The 22,934-nt window shown below is 41.4% G+C and overlaps 1 protein-coding gene across 1 annotated transcript in view; it reads right to left on the bottom strand.

Moving 5' to 3' along the window:
* ACSS3 (acyl-CoA synthetase short chain family member 3) overlaps positions 1-19,817 on the bottom strand; it is a 98,355-nt gene extending 78,538 nt beyond the window's left edge. Inside the window, exon 1 of the mRNA XM_038756493.1 lies at positions 19,737-19,817. The gene's annotated coding sequence lies outside the window, so the exon portion shown is untranslated. The remainder of the gene's footprint in view (positions 1-19,736) is intronic.
* Between the last annotated feature and the right edge of the window lie 3,117 nt (positions 19,818-22,934).

Raw genomic sequence — 22,934 nt, 5'->3', positions numbered from 1 at the left:
AATATCAAATGATATGATCACAATACATATATAAACATCCATACTTTTTTTTTAACATAAATCTATCAATTCTAAATCTGGGGAAATTTTTGTTTAACAGTAAGTAGAACCTCAAGAGCCTGACTTGAATTGGTTTTTTAAAATCAACAATCCTAATGAGTGTTTGTTTAAACTATTAAAAAATGCTAATTGTTCAAATAATCATGTTCAGCTGTTCAGTCATTCAGTAGTATTTATTGTGCTCCTAGAAGGGCTTAAGAAGTTAAAATTAAAATTTTAAGGCATGGTGTTTTAGTATTTAATACATTGAAAAAAACAGTGAAAATACTGTCATATTTTAAAGTTTCAGAATCCTGCAAATAAAGTTGGTTTTGTAATAAGATTTCTGTCTAACATTTTTGACCAGCATATTTTGGAATTTATTATTTTTACTCCATATTGATTTTGCTTTCCATGTTACTATGTTATTCAAATCCAGTAAAGATTTTGGAAAAGAAACATGACTTTTATCCTTCTTTTCTAAGTGAAGAAAAAGTCTCTTCCTCCTTGAGCAATACTAGCTTGTAAACCTCTTGCTTATAAATAGCTTGCAAATTACTAGCATTTATACCTCTTGAATGAAAACTAAGTATTTAGTAGAGTTTCAATGGGTAAAATTATAACATTCCTTTTAGGAGCTCAGTGTAAAAATGTCAGATGGCACTTTCCCTTTAGATGTTGGTGCTTTCCTTAATAGACACCACATTCGAATGAGAATACAAAGCTGCACTTGAAGGACATATTTTACACCCACTAATATTTACTCATTTCCACATTGCTTTTCGTCATTTTTCAGTCTTCCATTTCTCTTCCTATGCATATATGAATCTTGTTATGGCATATAATAAACACTTGGTTATTGTAATTCACATTCTGCTTCCCTGCAGAGTACCCACTGCTTGAGTTTTGGAAGAGATGCTTAATGAGTTTCAGGAGATATCTCATCTACTAGGGAAGTCTGGATAATAAATAGAAAAGATAAATATTTGAATGGTAATGTGGCCACTTGCTAGAAATGATTTGTTTTTAATGAAAAATAGCTCTTGTTCAGTACATCTCTTTAGAACTGTTGTTTCCAACCTAATCAATCTTTTTTTAGAAATTTATCTCTTCAGACACCTCACTAAAAGCTAAGCATTTAAAGCAAAAATATGCAAGGGAAGGGATTATGAGACAATGCTACATTATCGTACACATGCTTACCTTTTTTTAGATTAAAAAAATGATGGTATTTGTTAAATGCTTACTATGAGCCAGGTGCTATACTGAGTGCTGGGAGTAGATAGCTGCTAATTAGATTGGACACAGATTATGTCCCACACCGGGCTCACAGTCTTAATCCCCATTTTACAGATGAGGTAACTGAGGCAAAGAGAAGTTAAATGACAAGTGGTGGAACCAGGATTAGAACTCAAGTCCTTCTGACTCCCAGGCACGCAGTCTAACCATTAAGACAGGCTGCTTCTCCTTTACATTGTTATTCTGAATTTTCCTAAGTGCCACTGTTGTTTGTTACAGAAACATGCTCCTGTGAGAATTAACATTGGACTTTAGTTTTCTAAGCATATGTGTTTTCTTGTGGCTTGAGGAGATACTCAGTTATTTTAACAAAATTGGTAAGCATTATATGGTATAAGCTATTTTCACTTAATACATATCTCTATAGGTAAAGTTCATTTTCAGCATTCAGCACACCATACCACAGGATGTTTCACTGAACAACAACAAAAATAAATACCAATATCATTATCAGACTATAGTGGGGGCAGTATTTTATCTTTTTTTCTTTGTGATATTATTAAGCACTTCCTTGTGTGCCAAACATTGCTCAAGCACTGGGGTAGGTTCAATACAGATTACCTACAGACTCTATTCCAGATTGGGTTCCACAGTCTTTGGAGGAGGAAGAACAGGTATTTTATCCCCACTTTATCAATGAGAAAACTGAGGCACCAAGAAACTAAATGACTTGCTCAAGATCACACAGTAGGCAAGTGGTGGAATCAGGATTAAAATTCATTTCTCCTGACTCCTAACCCAGTCTCAGTAGAAAGAGCACAGGCTTTGAAGTCAGAGGTCATGGGTTCAAGTCCCAGCTCCTCCAACTGTCAGCTGTGTGACTTTGGGCAAGTCACTTCACTTCTCTGTGCCTCAGTTCCCTCATCTGTAAAATGGGGATTGAGTGTGAGCCCCCCATGGGACAACCTGATCACCTTGTAACCTCCCCAGCACTTAGAACAGTGCTTTGCACATAGTAAGCACTTAATAAATGCCATTATTATTATTATTACTGCTTCTATTTGTTGGCCGGCTTGTTTTTCCTCTCTACCAAGAGAAGAATTTAAAACAAATTAAACTAGCTATGACCACCTGAAGGTTCAGTCTTTGGGAAACAGAGCTTGAACAACTTTCTTCTTCATCTCTTAACCCCTGGATTTAAACATCAGCTACTATTGAATCTGATTAGTAATCAATGGTATTTTTTGTGTGCTTACTATGTGCCACCCACTGTACTAAGTGCTAGGGAGAGTCCAATACAACAGAGTAGGATACTTTAGGTAGACAGGCTGGGGATGTTGGAAACAAAATTAAAAGCCTTGGGAAGCACAGACCCAATTCTACTGACTCCATGGAAAACATATAAAGACCAATCAATAGACTTTATTGAATGCGTGTATGCAAAGCTCAATAATAAGCACTATATAATTAGTAGACAGTGTATTGGCTGTTGTGTACAACTTCAACAACAAGGAAAAGGTCCTTAATGACCATACCAAACAATAAAGAGAATCAAAAATCCAGAGGACTGTACTAAATGTTTAATAGAGTCCCCTCCTACCTTAGCTAACTGATCTCCTGCTTCAGCCCAGGCTGCCTACTTCTCCCCCTTAAGTTCCAGTTGACCCACTGTGCCCAAATCTTGTCTATTTTGCCACTAACCGCTTTCCCAAGTCCTCCACATTCCGCCTTCTTTGCTCTTTCACACGAGCCACAGTGCGTTGCTGGTGGAAACCTAGATATCAGGCTGACTTTGTCCACTTCAAGTTTATCCTTAGGTGCTTCACCTCTGCCCTTTTCTCTGCCCAGCAGAATTATTTCTCCATCTATTGACACCCATGCCCATCATTGCAGATGTTTAACTCCCTCCTGAAGCCCCCTGTCCCTCCTCCTCTCCCATCCCTTGCCCCCAAAGACCTGGCCACCTACTTCATTAGGAAAGTTGAAACTATAAGGCTTTATCTCTGGAGAAATCTCCCCTAACCCTCTCCAGTCCCTCCCCATTCCCGCCCCCTTTTCAACACCCATCTTTCCCAGCAGTATCTCTAGAGGCAATCTCCTACCTTCTCTCAAAAGCCACCCCTTCCACCTGTGCCTCCGACTCCATTTCTTCATGCATTCTCAAAACACTTGCCTGGTCCCTTCTTCCTTCCCTGTCACCTTCATCCATTTGCTCTCCAATAGCTTCTTCCCCACTGCTTTCAAACATGTCCATATCTCCCCTATCCTAAAAAAACCCCTCCTTGTCCCCACAGCTCCCTTCAGTTATCACCCCATATCACTCCTGCCATTCCTCTCCAAACTCCTTGAGTTGAGCTGTCTACACCCACTGTCTCAAGTTCCTCTCCTCCAATTTTCTCCTTGATTCCCTCCAATCTTGCTTCCATCCCCTTCACTGCACAGAAACCATCCTCTCAAAGTTCACCAGTGACCTCCTCCTTGACAAATCCAACTGCTTCTTCTCCATCCTAATCCTCTTTGACCCCTCAGCTGCCTCCTCTATCTCTCAGGAAACTGAAGCACAGTGAAGTAACTTGTCCAAAGTACTACAGCAGTCAAGTGGTGGAGTTGGAATTAGAACCCCAGCCTGTGCTCTTTCCACTAGGCTATGCTACTTCTTTCAGAGCAGTGAGGGGGCCTAGAACAGGTCAAGAAAGAAGATTTGAAGATGGTGTTTGATACTTTCATTAGCAGATATTGCAGAACAAAAGATATATTTCATGCTCTTGTTGTTGAAAAAACTGTTTATCATACCTTAGTTTTATCGATCAGTGGTATTTAGTGAGCACTTACTGGTGCAGAGTACTGGACTACGTGCTTGAGAGAGTATCACCCATGCACAGACAGGCCCAACAAACTCAACAGCACCAGATTCACTGCCTGGCCACTGACACACAAAGGTGGATTTCTGGCTAGAACTGAGAAAGTAAGCAAAGTAAGAAGCAAAGGATGATGGTTTTCATTTCAACTAGTGAAGAATGCTTTTTTATAAAGGCAAATTATCTCTAGTAGAATTTCGATCTTTTTGAAGTTCTTGGAGGCCCTACTACAACTTTTGTAACTATTCTTTATGTTATGAATCGTCTTTATTCTATCACCTGTCATGTCTCAAACTGATTCTACTTCTAAAAGTTACATTAAAAGCCAGTGTCAGATATTGAAAATGCATTTTTCAAGATAACACCTAGTCTTCTAAAATTTCAGAGTTCATTTTGATTCAGTGATGGTCATTAAAGAATAGTTTCTTATTTTGTTTGGAATGAAATTTATTCCTAAATCACGCTTAAAATGGTAACTCTTGTCCAAACTTAGGTCTTCAATGTTAGGTGTTCCCTCCTCTAGCTAGCAAATTATATCTAGCTTCTCCAGAATTCTTCAGCAAGATTTATATTAAGAAAAGTGAATGTTTCACATACATATAAATTTCAAGTTACTTATATGCCCAAGTTTCATTATTCGAGTTTCATTATTTAAGACCCTGACTAGCTTCTGTCAAGCAGATTTTCACCATTTACATTTGAAAGAATTTTCTCTTTGGCAGAATGGCCTAGTGGACAGAGCCCCAGGACTGTGAGCCCACTGTTGGATAGGGACCGTCTCTATATGTTGCCAACTTGTATTTCCCAAGCGCTTAGTACAGTGCTCTGCACACAGTAAGTGCTCAATACGATTGATTGATAGGGAATCAGAAAGCCTGGGTCTTCTACTTGCCTGCTGTAGAAGACAAGTAACAACTTTTCTGTGCTTCATTTTCCTCAACTGTAAAACAAGGATTCAATCAATACCTTTTATTCTTCCTACGTAGACTTCAATTCCCATGGGGTACAGAGACTGACAGACATGATTACCTTGGATCTACCCTCAAGGTTATTATAGTGTTTTTGCTCACAGTAAGTGCTTAATACAACTTTTTAAAAAAATGGTATCAATTCAGTGCTTGCTATGTGATAAACACAGTAATAAGCACTGGTGTAGAGACAAGCTAATCAGATTGAGCACAGTCCATGTCCCACACGGGGGTCATGGTCTTAATCCACAATTTACAGATGAGGTAACAGGCACCGAGAGATTAAGTGGCTTACCCAAAGTCACAAAGCAGACAAGTGGTAGGGCAGGGATTATAACTCAGGTCCTTCTGACTCCCATTGCCATGCTCTCTCCACTAGGCCAAGTTACTTTTCTTGTCCTATTGTTTAGGATCATCCTTCCAGATTTCAGTATGATTTATATCACCTATCACCAACAAAACAGCTAAATTCCTGTTCACTTTGGCCCTTCAGACTCAAGGGGTAAAGGGGGTCATCAATATTAGGAGTGGAGATGGATCATTCAGCTGGCACATTAAGAGGCATGGTTCACAAAACAGTCAGTTCTGACACACTTAGAAAAATGACTTAGAAGATGATTATGTTTAAATTGAATGAGGCACCAAGAACAAAGGGCAGGAGAGCCTGGTTTGGTTCCCCAAACATGATGGGCTGAGAAATTAATACACGTTAGGGATGAAAACAAGAAAGAACGCTAAGAAAATAAAATCACAGCTGACGAGAAACAGTACTGTGTTAATCATACCCTGTGGCTGTTGGCGATGCTCAAATCCTAATGTAGGCCAGTATTATTACAGTCAGTAAATATTGAGATGAAAATGGACAATTTGCTCCTAAGGATTCACTAGAAAACTACTAGGAAGTATCGCCAACTCCTAGAAATTAGCACTTGATTCCCTATTATCATCATCCATTATAAGGAGACAATAACTCAGGGCTAGGACTGACTGCCAAAGCCACACATTGAGCCCATTTTAGTACCCAGGGCTGCTAAAATGAATGCACACTCCATTCTGCTTCCCTTCTGCCTTTCCTGCCTGAGGGCTTTTGGGCCCTCCTAATAACAATAATAATTATGGTATTTGTTAAGTGGTTACTATGTGCCAGGCATTGTACTAAGTGCTGGGGTAGATACAAGCAAATCGGGTTGGACACAGTCCCTATCCCACATGGGGCTCACAGTCTTAATCCCCATTTTATAGATGAGGTAACTGAGGTAAGAGAAGATAAGGTCATAGAGCAGAAGGTGGCAGATCCTCGTTTTGAACCCAGGTCCTCTGACTCTCAGGCCCATCTCCATTCCCTCTTTTCTCCCCACACTGTCCCCAGGGTAAAGCTAGTCCCTGGCAGCCCCAGGCCCCACATCCTGGTGGAGGAGTGGGGGAATTCCTCATCCGACTGAAAACAGATCTCCAGAAACTGCCATTAGGGATGCTGCCTCAGTTGTGGAGGGGACGGGAAATTGGAAGCAGATAGAATTCAAGCGCAAGTTCCTGATGTTCTCTTACTCTCCCCTCCCTTGCCACCTCACATAATAATAATAATGATGGCATTTGTTAAGCGCTTACTATGTGTGATGCACTGTTCTAAGCGCTGGAGTGGGCTGGAGTTGGAAATACTATTGATTGATTTACTCACTCACCGGGAGCTATTGGGCCAGCAGGCTTGCAAAGCAGGGTGGGACAGGAAGTCTGGAATATTACCTCACCACACTTCCTAGAAACTCTTCGATCCCCCGGGCCTCCAGTTCCTAATTCATTCAATTGTATTTATTGAGCATTTATGGCGTGCAGAGCAATGCTCTAAGTGCTTGGGAAGTACAGCGTGGCTCAGTGGAAAGAGCACAGGCTTTGGAGTCAGAGGTCATGGGTTCAAATCCCAGCTCCTCCAACTGTCAGCTGTATGACTTTGGGCAAGTCACTTAACTTCTCTGTGCCTCAGTTACCACATCTGTAAAATGGGGATTAAAAACTGTGAGCCCCCCAAGGGACAACCTGATTACCTTGTAACCTCCCCAGCGCTTAGAACAGTGCTTTGCACGTAGTAAGTGCTTAACAAATACCATCATTATTATTATTATTATTATTATTACAAGTCGGGAACATATAGAGACGGTCCCTACCCAACTTCCTTCCCAGAAGATGTAGGGCAGCAGTGGGAAGAATGGGAAAAGGGTGACAGGATAACAGTGGGCAGTGAGGAGAAGGAATTTTTAGGACAAGACTGCTACCCTTTAAAACCTACCTCTCTGCCCACCAAACTAGACGTTCCAGAAGCCCTACTTCTCAAAGAATTACCCTATTCTGTATCCAACCCAGTGCTTAGTACAGTGCCTGGCACATTGTAAGAGCTTAACAAATACCATTATTATTATTATTATTCCTTTGGTTGACTTTCATCAGCTCTCTCAACTCCTTTCCAACTCTAACATCATCCATTACCTAAGCAGCATGGTCTAGTGGATAGAGCACAGGCCTGGGAGTAACAAGGACCTGGGTTTGAATTCTGGCTCCACCACCTGCCGTGTGACCTTGGGCAAATCACTTGACTGCTCTGTGACTCAGTTACTTCATCTATAAAATGGGTATTAAGGTTGTGAGCCCCATATGGGAAAGGGACTTTGCCCAACTAGATACCTTGTATATACCCCAGCACTTAGTACAATTTTCAAGAGTAAGCATTTAAATACCACAGTTATTATTATTATAAACTGGGCTTTCTCTTTAGCTTTAGCCACTGCCTTCCCAGTCTCCATTTATTGCTTATCTTCTGCTTCTCCTGTCAGTGTTGGTTTCTTTTGAAACTGCAACTTTAGAAGGCTCAGTATATTTGGGACTGCCATTAGAGATATAAATTTTTCCCTATTGTTATAGTCTTGGGATACTATTCTAAAGATCTAGGAATTACAAACTTATTTTCACCTTCCTTAGCACTCATATACCTCTCTCCACCTTATATTGTACCTCCCTAATTATATTTTTACACTTATCTCCCTGCTCACATGGTTTCAGCTACCACCTCTATGCAGATGAGAAAAGCCCATTTTCCTTTTCTTCCACTCCCTTCTGCTTCACCCTGACTTGCTCTCTTTATTAATCCTCCCACGCAGCCCCATAGCACTTATGTACATATTCATAATTAATTTAGAGTAATATCTGTCTCCTCCTCTAGGCTGTAAGCTCATTGTGGGTAGGTAATATGTCTTTCAGATTGTACTCTCCTAAGTGCTTAGTACAGTGCTCTGCACACAGTGAGGGCTCAATAAATATAACTGATTGCTAGTATAATTTTCTTGTCGGTAGGGAATCATTTTGATAGCTTGCAGTTCTTAGCACAGTGGACTACACCAAGTGTCACTTAATAAATGCTATAGCTCATTGTGGGCAGGGAATGTGTGCTTATTGCCATATTGCATTCTCCCAAGCACTTAGTATAGCACTTGACACACAGTAAGCACTCAAATACAATTGAATGAATACTACTAATGATCAAATACAGTAAAAATAATAAAGCAGAATGTTCAGAGAATCAATTGTGCCGTATTAAAGGAAGAGCGCTCCAAGAACAAAAAGTGGTACTATTTCCAAGTAGTACTATTACAGACCTTTGTCTACTTTAGCAATAGTTAGCAGGAAAAAAATATGTTTGAAATATTTATCAATGTTTTTCAGTGAGCACTTACCATGTGCAGAGCTTGGGAGAGCAGAATTAAACAGAGATGGTAGAAATGTCCCCTGCCCAAAACAAGCTTAGAGTCTAGAGGGAGCTGTTTGACTTCAATTCTGAAGTTTCGGTATTCACAGTACGTTATTTTACAACAGTGTATTTTTTCCTCTTAACTGTAGGGACCTCTTAGTACTCTTTTACCCTGGGCTCCTCCATTCTCAAGTTCTCAATATTCTAGGGTTCTTTTCTAAACTAGATACCACGTGCCAGTCTGCTGTTGTCTAGTTCAAAGGCAACACCATTTTTACACGAGTTCCTTTTTTAGTGGTGAAATATTATTAGAGGAGATTTTGACATTTGTTTTAGTAGTACAAGTATACTGACACAAAGAGACCTACAATTCAGCATGGCCTTGAAAAGAGCATGGGCCTGAAAGTGAGAGGAACTGGGTTCTAATCCTGGACTCTGCCACTCTGATGTGAGATCTTGGGGCAGTCACTTAACTTCCCTGTGCCTCAGTTCCCTCATCTGTAAAACATGGATGAAGACTATGAGCCCTATGTGAGATAGGGACTAGATGGGACTATTTAAATATCATTAAAAAAAGGAACTTACAGTCTAGAGGTGATCACATGGGTATGTTATACCAAATTGATAACAATGTAAGTATATCTCAGATCTACCCAAGAGGTATCAAGGGGCTCTGGCATGAATTTGATGAATTCCCGGAAGAGGCATGTAAACTAGTTTCAAAAAGACACCAAATTTGACAATTCCGGATTGCCAGTGTAACTAACATCAGTATGAAGAGTTCCAGAGTCTACCCAGGGAATTAGAGACCCATACCCTTCCTTTATATTCCTGGCAAAACTAGAGAATCTCCAACTAAAATTGGAGTCAGCGAGCACTTGGTAAAGCACAGCCTATTTGGAAAGACAACATGGTGACTCTCATGGTAGGTTCTGCCTCACTAATGTACTGGAGTTCTTCAAAGGGGTCATTGAGCGTGAAAATCAAAGTGGGGAAAAGAATGAATATAAACTATTTAGACATTTCAAAGGCTGTTGGCAAGGATCTACACCAAAGCCTTTTAAAAGGCCTCAGCAATCATGATATTGGAGGGGGTGTTCAGTCATGGTTAAAAAAATGGCTAATGAGAAGACACCAAGAGAAGCTGCTTCTGTTTGGATTGCAAAGTCATGAGGTCCCCTTGGAATTGCTGGTCGTTTGTGTTTATCTTTTCATAAATGATGAGGGTTATCTGATGAAATTGTAAAATTTTCAGATGACCCTGAATTCTTTTAGTGAGTGAAAGCAACACAGTTGAAGAGCCCAGTGAATGGGTTAAAAAAGGAGGTTCAAGGGATCAAGTGACATAAGCTCATTGTGTGCAGGGAATATGTTTATTGTTATTAGTAATAATAACAATAATGATAACAGCATTTATTAAGCACTTACTATGTGCAAAGCACTGTTCTAAGTGCTAGGGAGGTTACAAGGTGATCAGGTTGTCCCACGGGGGGCTCACAGTCTTCATCCCCATTTTACAGATGAGGTAACTGAGGCCCAGAGAAGTGAAGTGACTTGCCCAAAGTCACACAGCTGACAGTTGGCAGAGCTGGGATTTGAACCGAAGGTCTCTGACTCCAAAGCCTGGGCTCTTTCCACTGAGCCACACTGCTTCTTATTGTTGTATTGTAATAATAATAATAATAATAATGATGGCATGTTAAGCACTTACTATGTGCAAAGCACTGTTCTAAGCGCTGGCACTCTTCCAAGTGCTTAGTACAGTGCTCTGCACACAGTAAGTGCTCAATAAATATGAATGAATGAAGTACACTGCAATGCCTCTGGTTATGGCTAATCCACATCATGATTATTACTCCCCTCCTCAAAAACCTCCAATGGCTACCGATCAATCTGCGCATCAGGCAGAAACTCCTCACCCTGGGCTTCAAGGCTGTCCATCACCTCGCCCCCTCCTACCTCACCTCCCTTCTCTCCTTCTACTGCCCAGCCCGCACCCTCCGCTCCTCCACCACTAATCTCCTCACCGTGCCTCGTTCTCGCCTGTCCCGCCGTCGACCCCCGGCCCACGTCACCCCCTGGGCCTGGAATGCCCTCCCTCTGCCCCTCCGCCAAGCTAGCTCTCTTCCTCCCTTCAAGGCCCTGCTGAGAGCTCACCTCCTCCAGGAGGCCTTCCCAGACTGAGCCCCTTCTTTCCTCTCCCCTCGTCCCCCTCTCCATCCCCCCGTCTTACCTCCTTCCCTTCCCCACAGCACCTGTATATATGTATATATGGTTGTACATATTTATTACTCTATTTATTTATTTATTTATTTATTTTACTTGTACATTTCTATCCTACTTATTTTATTTTGTTGGTATGTTTGGTTCTGTTCTCTGTCTCCCCCTTTTAGACTGTGAGCCCACTGTTGGGTAGGGACTGTCTCTATGTGATGCCAATTTGTACTTCCCAAGTGCTTAGTACAGTGCTCTGCACATAGTAAGCGCTCAATAAATACGATTGATTGATTGATTGATTGATTACTGAGAAGAGAACAGCCTGGCCTATTGGAAAGAGCACAGGACAAAGTCAGGAAACCTGAGTTCTAATTCTGGCTCTGCCACTTACTTGTGGTGTGCCCATGGGCATGTCACTTGACTTCTCTGTGCCTCAGTTTTCTCATCTGTAAAGTGGAAGTTAAACAACCAGTTTTTGCCCTCTCCCTTAGATTAAAAGCCTTGTGGGGAACAAGGACTATGTCTGATCTGCTTATATTGTATCTACCCAAGTGTTTAAATCCCACAATTGTTATTATTAGTGGTGGATTCTGAGATATCAGACAAGACCAGGGAAAGATCTCTGTGTCATCACTGATAATTCTTTCACATGATTAGTCCAATAGCCAACTAAATGGTACACATCATTAGGAAGGGGACAGAAGCAAAAAGGATATTTTGTCTTGAAAAGTAGTGTGGTTCAGTGGATACAGCACAGGCCTGAGAGCCAGAGGAAATGGATTCTAATCACATCTACACCATGTGTCTGCTCTGTAACCTTGGGGGTGTCAATTCACTTCTCTGGGCCTCAGTTATCTCATCTGTAAAATGGGATTTAAGACTGTAAGCCCCATGTAGAACATGGAGTGTATCTAACCTGATTAGCTTGCATCTACCTCAGAGCTCAGTATAGTTCCTGGAACATAGTTAAGTGCTTAAAGACGATAAAAAGAAAGGAAAAAGAAAAATAAATTCTTGCCACTATTAAAAACCCTGACATGCCTGCACTGAAAGTATTACACATAATTCTGTAAAGAAAATTTACATTTGGTTTCTCTACAGGGTGTAAAAATGTAAAACTCGACTATGCACAGTTGTAAACCATGATGCCTCGATGAAGAAAACAAGTGTTTAGTGTTTAGATTACCCTGTAGTGGTAGAATTTGGCATAATTAAACTATGAAGTTTCAATCGTTAGCCTCTCCCTGAGAATGTTTTGGGGATGCTGAAATATGACAGTGCAGAAGACGAAAAACAGCATGGCCTAGAGGAAAGAGACCAGGCCTGGGAGTCAGAGGACCTGGGTTCTGGTCCTGCCCCGGCCACATATCTGTTGTGTGACCTTGGGTAAGTCACTTAACTTTTCTGTGCCTCAGTTCCCTCATCTGCAAAATGGGGATTCAATACCTATTCTCTCTCCTCCTCAGACTGAGTCTCGGGGGACTTGTTTATCTTGTATCTACGCCAACAATTAGAACAGTGAACATTTAGTACAGTTTTAGTGAGAAGCAGCATGACTTAGTGGAAAGAGCATGGGCTTGGGAGTCAGAGGTTGAGGGTTCTAATCCTGCTCTGCCACTTATCAGCTGTGTGACTTTGGGCAAGTCACTGAATTTCTCTGTGCCTCAGTTATCTTATCTTTAAAATGGGGATGAAGACTGTTAGCCCCACGTGGGACAACCTCATTACCTTGTATCTACCCAGCACTTAGAACAGTGCTTGGCACATAGTAAGCGCTTAACAAATAACATCACTGAATTAATTACAATGCTTGGCACACAGTAAGTGCTTAACAAATACCACAATTATTATCATAAGAGGGAGAGAAAATCCCAACCTAGATGGCAGGACATAATAGAGCCGGAGAAGGAACATAGAAATGTAACCAAGGCAGTCAAACGAAGTAAGAGGTGAGGAACAGCAGCACTCTGACTGCAGTCTGGGAACTTCCACTCCAGTTGTCTTCGCATTCTGCCTTTTCAGGCTATGTATTTATTAAGTGCTTAGTCAGGGCAGAGAACTGTAGTAAACACTTTGGGAGAGTACACTGAAGTAGACCTGCTCCGCACTCTCAAGAATCTTACAGACTAGGTGGGGAAGACAGATTTTAAGATAAATTATAGATAAGGGAAGCAATGAAGTATAAGGAGATGCAAGTAAATTCTGTGGGACTTGGGACAGCTCAAAGGGCTTATGGGGACTTAAACACTTCAGGTTATGCAGAAGGGAAGGAGAATAGGGTCAGGAGATGAGAGGTCAGTAAGGGAAGGCTTCCGGAGGGGATTGTCTTCAGTAAGACTTTGAAGATAAGGAGAGTGGAGGTCTGTCAGTTATGATTCCACAGTGACACATCACTGGCAGACCTTCTCTAGTGTTCATGGAGGTGGGAAACAATAGAAGCATGGAAATCAGCTAATGCAGCATCCACGTGGGACAGAAACTGTTGAACAGGACAGGTAATTTCTGCAGATCTTGTTTTCCTTTCTTCAGTTGCTATGGCCCAAAACAGGACATTTACATTCCCATTGGTCTTGAACGGGCCAGAGAAATAGCGTGGCCTAGTGGAAAGAACTTGGGTCTGGGAGTCAGAGAACCAGGGTTCTAATCACAACTCTGCCATTTCTCTGCTGTGTGACCTGAGACAAGTCATTTGACTTCTCTGTGCCTCAGTTACCTCATCTGTAAAATGGTGATTAAGACCGTGAGCCCCATATGGGACAGGGACTGTGTCCAACTTGATCATCTTGGATCCTGTAATTCTGGTTCCTCCACTTACCGGCTGTGTGACCTTAGGCAAGTCACTTAGCTTCTCTACGGGTTCAGTTCCCTCATCTGCAAAATGGGGATTCAATACCTGTTCTCCTTCCAACTTAGACTGAACCACAGTCACAGTCTTGTATCTACCTCAGCACTTAGTACAGTGCTTGGTACATAGTGAGTGCTGAAATGCTACAATTATTATCTACCCTACTGCTAAGCACAATGCCTGAAACATGATAAGAATTTAACAAATGCCAATAAAAAAAGAATGCAATGTTCCCACCCTAAGGATGTGGAATGTCTATATTTCATGCTGCTGCCAGGATCATCTTTGTGCAGAAACGCTCTGGGCATGTTACTCCCCTCCTCAAAAATCTCCAGTGGCTACCAGTCAACCTATGCATCAGGCAAAAACTCCTCACTCTCAGCTTCAAGGCTCTCCATCACCTCTCCCCCTTCTACCTCACCTCTCTTCTTTCCTTCTACAGCCCAGCCCACACCCTCCACTTCTCTGCCGCTAACCTCCTCACTGTGCCTCATTCTCACCTGTCCCGCTGTCGACCCCCGACTCATGTCCTCTCCCTGGCCTGGAATGCCCTCCCTCCGCACATCCGCCAAGCTAGCTCTCTTCCTCCCTTCAAAGCCCTACGGAGAGCTCATCTCCTCCAGGAGGCCTTTCCAGACTGAGCCCCCTCCTTCCTCTCCCGCTTCCCATGCCCCTACCTTGTTCCCCTCCCCACAGCACCTGTATATATGTTTGTACAGATTTATTACTCTATTTATTTTACTTATACATATTTACTATTCTATATTTTATTTTGTTAATATGTTTTGTTTTGTTGTCTGTCTCCCCCTTCTAGACTGTGAGCCCGTTGTAGGGTAGGGACCGTCTCTGTATGTTGCCGACTTTTACTTCCCAAGGGCTTAGTACAGTGCTCTGCACACAGTAAGCGCTCAATAAATGCGATTGAATGAATGAAAGAATGGTCATTTCAATCAAGACAACTAAGGACAATAACCTTTTGATGTCAGGATTTGAGCACTTAGTTTGCCATTACACCCTGTCTTTTTTCTTCCTGCACATTTCACTGTTTCACAGTCACTCTGGTTGTTAAATCACTAAGAAAAAAATATTCATAGCTTCAGGAGAGAGTGCTATGTAACTCCAAAAATAAATGCTATTTTCACAATCCCTAAATTAAGTTTGTTTTTTTTCCTGCCTGTACTTGTTCTCCTTAAAATACACTTCTGCTTCTCTAGACCAGTTTTGGCCCATCACAACAATACCTACCCAAGATTTTCTATCTTTCGCTTACATTCTGCATAGAAAGAGTCATAATAAAGAAAAAAAAAGATTTTGCCTTTGTTTTCACCATTCTGCTCTGCAGAATGAATAATATCATACAACACAAGAATGAATAAAATGCATCCTACATTACCTAATCTGAATAGGTCTTTAATGGCAATTTAAAGAATGGCCTTTGTTTTTCCACTTAAAGAAATAGATGCTCAATTTAATTATCCATTCTGTGATATTCATTCATTCAATCGTACTTACTGAGCGCTTACTGTGTGCAGAGCACTGTATAAAGTGCTTGGGAAGAGCTATTCTTGGGTGATTTATGCATTCACGGGCAGAAGTTGAAAGGAGATGGAAGCATGGAAAGTAACAATTACTTATCCTCGGGCAGCAATCAGTGGTATTTGTGAAAACTATGTGCAGAGCACTTTATTAAGTGCTTGGGAAAGTAAATATAACAGAGTTAGTAAATGCAATCCCTTCTGCCCACAATGAATTTATAGTCTACAGGGGGAACAGACATTAAATTAGATAAGGGACTAGGAAAATAGTGGAGTATAAAAACATTTACATAAGTTTGAGTCTCAGTATCAAAGTACTTAAGGAGTACATATGTTTAAAGAAAAAATGACCATTAGTGGAGAAGAGGGAAGAGAGATGTTGAGGGTGGAAGGAGAGAACCCAAGACAAGAGTAGGACAGAGGCTGAGAGCGTTACCTGATTCTACCCCCAGGTTTCCTATCTTACATCCCTCAACCACCTCAACACACTTGTGCATTCATTTACGCTAGCGATTTATCCACTTGCATCTACAGTAGTCAGTAGACTCCCCTTTCAGGTTAGCAACTCAAAGGGACCACTCATGTGTTTTGAGGTATTCCACCCACACTTATAGACTCAGGGAAGTGCTAGGGCTATAGTAAGTATGGTCTTTGTTAAGCGCTCACTATGCTCCAGGCACTGTACTAAGTGTTGGGATACATAAAAGCTAATCAGGCTGGACACAGTCTCTATCCCACAAGGGGCTTACAGTTTCAATCCCCAATTTACAGATGAGGTAATTGAGGCACAGAGAAGTGAAGTGACTTCCCCAATGTCACCACAGCAGGACAAGTGGTAGAGCTGGGATTAGAACCCAGGCCCTTCTGACTCTCAGGCCCCTGCTTTATCCACTAGACCACACTGCTTCTCAATGGGCTTAAATTCTTATATTTACCCCAGGGCTCACAAAGTAAGCTCTCAGTAAACACTACAATAAGGAGGAAAAACAAAAATCATAAGACTTTTGCATGACTTTCAAGAAGTAGACACTAATAGTTAGGGCAATAACCTCATAGCTTTTTCATTCATTCATTCAATCGTATTTATTGAGCACTTACTGTGTGCAGAGCACTGTACAAAGCACTTGGAAGTACAAGTTGGCAACAAATAGAGACGGTCCCTACACAACAACAGGCTCACAGTCTAGAAGGGGGAGACAGGCAATAAAACAAAACATGTAGACAGGTGTCAGAATCGTTAGAACAAATAGAATTTTGCCTGCATTTCATCCATCCTGAGATTGTTTTTTATTGAACACGTCAAAGAAATAACATTTCTGTGAGAAAGAGGCAGGTAGTAAGATTTCCATTTCACAGCTGTGGGAACCAAGGCATTGAGAAGTGACATGTCTTATGATCCTAACCAAGCCTGTGATGAAGTGGGACAAACTAAACTGTAAAAGGAGAATTATTCCTCAACACTAAAAGGCGCAATACCGTATGGAGAATGGATTACCAGTGATATCTTGTTTCTGCTTTTTGATGTTGAGTAAAAATGAAGCAGTGCATTTTGAATAGTTGTAGTTGCTACGGAATCTTAACATATTCAACAGGCTCATCAAGTGAGCTTAAATCCATCCAACTGGCCAGGTTCAAAGATGATTACATATCCTGTAAGGATGCAGATGGGAGGATAATCTCCCTCAAATGATTCTAGCTGAGCACAATCTTGGAAGGGAAAAACTCCTCATGCCCCTGAAACCAGCAACACTGAGGTGTTCAAACCTAACACTCTTTCTTCATCTTCACTCTCACCATTTACAAAGTAACCAGAAAAACAGAAAATGGCAAAGAAATTGACCCAAGAGCTCTGAATTCAAAGATCCTTTTAAATCCGCCTTTAGGCTAGAACAGATTTTGAGCCCCATGGAGGAAAGGGACCATGTGTAATTTATTCTGTGACTTATTATCATTTTTAATTTACAGTACTGTTACACTTACTATAGGCCAAGCAATGTACTAAATGTTGGGGTAGATACAAGATATTCAGGTTGGACAGCCCATTTCCCAGCAGGGACTCACATTCCTAATCCACATTTTGCATATGTGATAACTGAGGCTTAGAGAAGTGAAGTGACTTGCCCAAGGCCACACAGCAGACAAGTGGCAGAGTCAGAATTAGAACACAGGACCTTCTGACTCCCAGGCCAGTGGTCTTTCCAAAGGCACACTGCTTTTCCAGCAGCATTTAGTACAGTGTTCTGTACACAATAAGCACTTAATACTATTAAACCTTAATTAATTCCTTCACATAAACAGGCCCTTTATCAAGTCCATCTTTAAGGTATATTTTTATGTTGTTGGCATATAATGTGCTTCTGCTCTATTTTTTTTTAAGAAAAATGATATTTGAGTTATATACTAACTTCATTCTGCCCTCATAAAACCTCTCAAACATATCCTGCTTGAAAATGTATTATGGCAGCTATATTTTGAGAGTAGGAAAATTGCACAGTAACTAAATCTTGACTCCCCTCCATGAATCCAAAGGTTTGCATTCTGAATAGTTCAAGGCACTCTCCAAACCCTGCTATTGTAATAAGAAAAACTGTATTGTATTTTTTCAGACTTGTAATATATCTCCCATAGAATAAAATGAGGGTCATCTGGGTAATTGGAAAATATCACTTCAAAAACTCCCTCTCAAAATAACAATAATAATAACATAGAATTTGTTAAGTGCTTACTCTGAGCTAAGCACTGGACTAAATACTAATGTAGACACAGTTCAATTACACTGTCCCTGACCAATATGCGACTCTCAAAGTAGAATAACAGGCCTTGACTCCCCATCTTACTGATCAGGAAACTGAAGCACAGAGAAGTCAGTAACTTGCCCCATGATCACATCAAGTGCTGGAGCCAAGATTGGAATTTAGGTCCTCTGACTCTGAAGCCTGTTCCCTTTCCACTAGGCCATGTTGCACTTAGAAAATTCCCACCAATCTGACTTCCACCCCTGTAACTCTACTGAAACTGCTTTCTCCAAGGTCAACAACCAGCTTCCTGTCAAATCTAACAGACTCTACTCCTAATGAGCCTTGCTTTCAATACTGTGGCCCTCCCCTTTTCTCCTGGATATATTAACCTTGGTTTTTTGGACACTGTCCTCTTCTTGTGCTCCTCCTACCTCTCTGGCCACCCTGCTCAGTCTCTGGCTGGCTCCTTTTAACTTTGGGAGAACCCGTTCCATTCTCCTTTTATGCCCACTCCTTTGGAGAACTCCTCTTCTTCACCTGGAGCTTCAATTATCATCTCAACATGGATGGCTACCAAGTCTTCTTCCCCTTTTCTGCAATCTCAGATTTCCTCCTGCCTTCAGAACACCTATACCTGTGTGTCCTGCCAATCCCTAAAACTAAACAGGTCAAAAATAAACTCATTTGTCCTCCCAAACTCTCTCTTCCCCAAGATTTTCTTATCACTTTTGACAGCACCATTGTTTTCCCTGTCTCACAAGCTCACAATCTTGAGACCTTTGGCTTATCTCTCTCCTTCAAGCCACACAGTCAGGCAGTCAGTCGACAAATCCTGTTAATTCCAAGTTACCATTTCCAGAATCTACCCCCTCCTCTCCATCCTGCTACCAAGCTGGTCCAAACACTAGTCATAGCCCTCTTGACTACTGCATCAGCTTCTTCACTGACCTCCCTGCCTCTAATCCCTCCCCTCTCCAGTTCCCCTGTTGCCAAAATAACTTTTCAAGGTAATTCTGCATGTTTCTTCTCCTCCTCCTCCAAATCTCCAAGGGCCCATCAATCTCTACATCAAGCAGAAACTCTTCACCATTGACTTTAAGGAGCTTAATCAGCTCTTCCGACTACCTAGCCTCAATCCTCTCTCACTCTATCCCAACCCACAAACAACAATGCTCTAATTCCAAGCAACTCACCATGTGTCCATCTCACATTCAAACTGTACCCAAACTGTTTGATTAAAATCACACAGATTAAAAACTGTATTCAGCAAAACAGGACATGCACCAATACCATCTTGTAGCTCCTGAAGATTAACTGTGACAAGACTGAGGCAGGTCACCAAAACTGAAATTATCCAGCTCCCTACACCTAGACTCTGGACTTTATCCCCTCTCCACTTTTCAAAGTTTTTATAACTACTTTTCTCTCTCTCATCTATCTTCAACTTTTCACTCTCCTATGGCTGCTGCTCCTCTGTTATATTGTATTCTCCCAACTGCTTAATACAGTGCTCTGCACACAGTAGGCACTCAGTAAATATAATTGATTGAATTTCACTCACCCTTCCTAGCGATGGCTCCATCTCTTTCTTCCTTTCTTGCCTGAGCTCCCGAGACATTCTCTGCCCATGAACAGCTTACAGTCTGGTGAGGGGTAAAGGAGAGACAGACACAATACAAATGAATAAATTACAAATATGTATGTAAGTGCTGAGGGGCTGAGCAGGGGGAATAACAAAGGGAGCAATTCAGGGTGACACAGAAGGGAGTGGGAGAGGAGGAAAGGGGAGTTTAGTCCAAGAAGGCCTCTTGGAGGTAATGTGCCTTAAATAAGACTCTCAATGTGGGGAGATGAGTGCCAGGGACGTGAGGTTCAGGGTTGTTCAGGGGTGGCAGAACTTAATTAAGGCACTGAAGTGTGGACAACTGCCAGGCCTCCAAGGAAGCTTGCCCTGCAAAGACCTGATAAAAAGAGTAGGTAGAGTGGTGAATACTAAAAACTAGTGACAGAATTCACTTTAGCAGAGGTATGGCTAATCACTCAAAAGGCATTATAAGACCATCTGCAGGACTATTTCAAGATTTTCACTTTATTAAATTTCATGGGGACTGCCACAAAAATCCTTGAGTTGTACCCCAATGGACTCCAGAAATAAAAGTGACTAACTACTATTGTTTCAACATTTTCATATAAGATGAAAGAATTTTCCTGCATCATTGTCAGTGGGTCTATTAATAAATCTAAGAATATATAATAAAGCTGTCTGATGCAATCTGAGCTAGAACTACTTCAGAGTTGTGTTATATGCCCAAAGAAGTTACCAAAATTTCATGACCGACACTAACAAAGCAAGACAGTAAGAACTGAATTTCCAGTATGATGCCAATTCAATGGTACTCATTAAGAACATGTGTGTCAAATTTCTGGATACGGACTAGATTTGGGGCTCCAGGATAATTATTATGCTAGCATGTTAATTACAATTTGCAGTTTGCATATGGTATTCCATGATTCTGAGCCTGACAAAGACCCCAAACACAAGCTGTGGTTATTGAATAGCAAACATGAAAACTTGTGTGAGGAAATAGAGTGGCACTGTATTTTACCTCTGAATTTTCCCTGGGGGAAAAAAAAAAAACCAGAATTAGAGGACAAACAAAGCACATGGGGAAAAGGGAACTAAATGAAATAAACAAGGAATAGAAGATTCATTCATTCATTCAACCGTATTTATTGAGCACTTACTGTGTGCAGAGCACTGTACTAAGCGCTTGGGAAGTACAAGTTGGCAACATATAGAGACAGTCCCTACCCAACAGCGGGCTCACGGTCTAGAAAGGGGAGACAGACAACAAAACATATTAACAAAATAAAATAAATAGAATAGTATACATATACACACAGGTAAAATAGAGTAATAAATATGTACAAACATATATACAGGTGCTGGGGGGAGGGGAAGGAGGTAAGGTGGGGGGATGGGGAGGGGGAGAATGGGGAGATAAATTGAATAGAAAAAGAGACATCCTTAAGGAAGAATCACAGAGCAGACTTTGACAAGGCAGAAACAAACATTAGACTATAGATAAAGAGCAAGAATGCCTAAATTTTGCAGCTGTTTACAGTTTAATTTGTGTAAAGATGAATGGAACAATTAACCTGACACTAACCTACACCCACACTATCAATCCACTCAGTGGGTGTTCCACACACAGCTGAGATAATGACTGTGTAGTCTACACTATTAACATAGCCAGTTTACTAATCCTAGTCCGTAATTATTTTATACTGTCATGTGCTCGAATTATCCACTAATGTCAAAGAGAGCTACTCTGAAATTGAAAGTACAATTCAACCTTTGAAGAGTGAGTTTTGAAGGCCCTCAAATGCAGTAAAAATCTTATTAATTCATGGTCTAAACTCAGGGAGAACTAAGATGGGCTGGAAGGAAGAAAACAAACAATTCACTACAGAGACTCTATCACCAGTGTTGGCTGAAACAGCAAGATAACCCAAATATCCAAAAAAGATTTCTATTAGTTTCGACAACTCCTCCTGAGAGCAGAGTAAGGAAGTCCTGAAGTTCTGAATGCAAAGTGCACAGAGGGGATATAGTCATTTCCTCCTAGACCTATACCTTTTATCCAGCTCCCCACATGGAACCTAAGCCCATGACATTACAGTTACCCTGTCTAGCGCAGTCCTCTCTCTCTGCTCACTCTCCCACTCAGCCCTCCCTCCTTTTCCACATTACCAGGCAAGCAATTCCATCCCACCGTCTCCAGCCTACAGAGAAGGATGTTTTGTCAGATCCGATTCTCCCCAATCCCTTCCCTTACCTGATTTGACATCTTCATTACTCCGTGGAGAGAGGAAAACAGGCGAAACAGTACAGAGAAGTCCAGTCTTTGGTAACTGCCGAGAGGTGAAGCAGATATCTATCTTGTGTGTAATCTCTTTTCATCCCCTTCTGTTCCCAGGCCCACAGAGATTAGATAAATTCAGAGACATTACAAAACTTGTGGGTATATCCCCCTGCCTTTCCTTAAAAAGAAGGAAAAAAAAGCTTTGCGTCAAACCATGATACGATTCATGTTATCGCAATTACTTTTGTAAACATTTAGTTTGCCTAGAACATAGTCCTGCCCCAGGACCCGGCTCTAGTTGTAGAATGCTTACTGCTGCCTAGATTGGAGAGAGCCACCCTCCACTGGCTGGAGAGTAAAGGAACCAGCGGCTCCTGGGATCATGAGTGCAGTTGTAGGGTATAGACCCATCAACAGAGCTGTACAAAGTAATTGGAAACAGCAGTGTTCAAGAACCAGGTGCCAGAGCAGCTGGAAGCAATGAGAACAATCATAAGAGGGTCGAATTTCTTCCACCAGAAAACAGCTCTTTCACATCTCTGAGTATATTGTGTGTCTGTCCTTAAACATATTTGTGTTGGTGTAATACTGTGTAGAATTAAACCCCCAAAGGGCAGGAACAACTCCAGTCTGCATTTTATAGCATCTAGTGCAGTGAGAAATTTTTTTTTAAACAGGTTACCTTCACAGGGTGCATTCAATGGAAGTCCAGTGGCCTAATAATAACAATTATGGTGCTTGTTAAGCACTTACTATGCACCAAGCACTGTTCTAAGCACTGGGGTAGATACAAGTTAAGCAGGTTGGACACAGTCCCTGTCCCATAGGGGGCTTACATTCTTAATCCCCATTTTACAGATGAGGTAACTGAGGCGAAGAGAAGTGAAGTGACT

Source organism: Tachyglossus aculeatus, chromosome 14 (assembly GCF_015852505.1).
Source record: "Tachyglossus aculeatus isolate mTacAcu1 chromosome 14, mTacAcu1.pri, whole genome shotgun sequence".
Classification (NCBI taxonomy): Eukaryota; Metazoa; Chordata; class Mammalia; order Monotremata; family Tachyglossidae; genus Tachyglossus; species Tachyglossus aculeatus.
The sequence above is the reverse complement of the archived record's forward strand: the minus strand, read 5'-3'. Positions and strand labels throughout refer to the sequence as shown.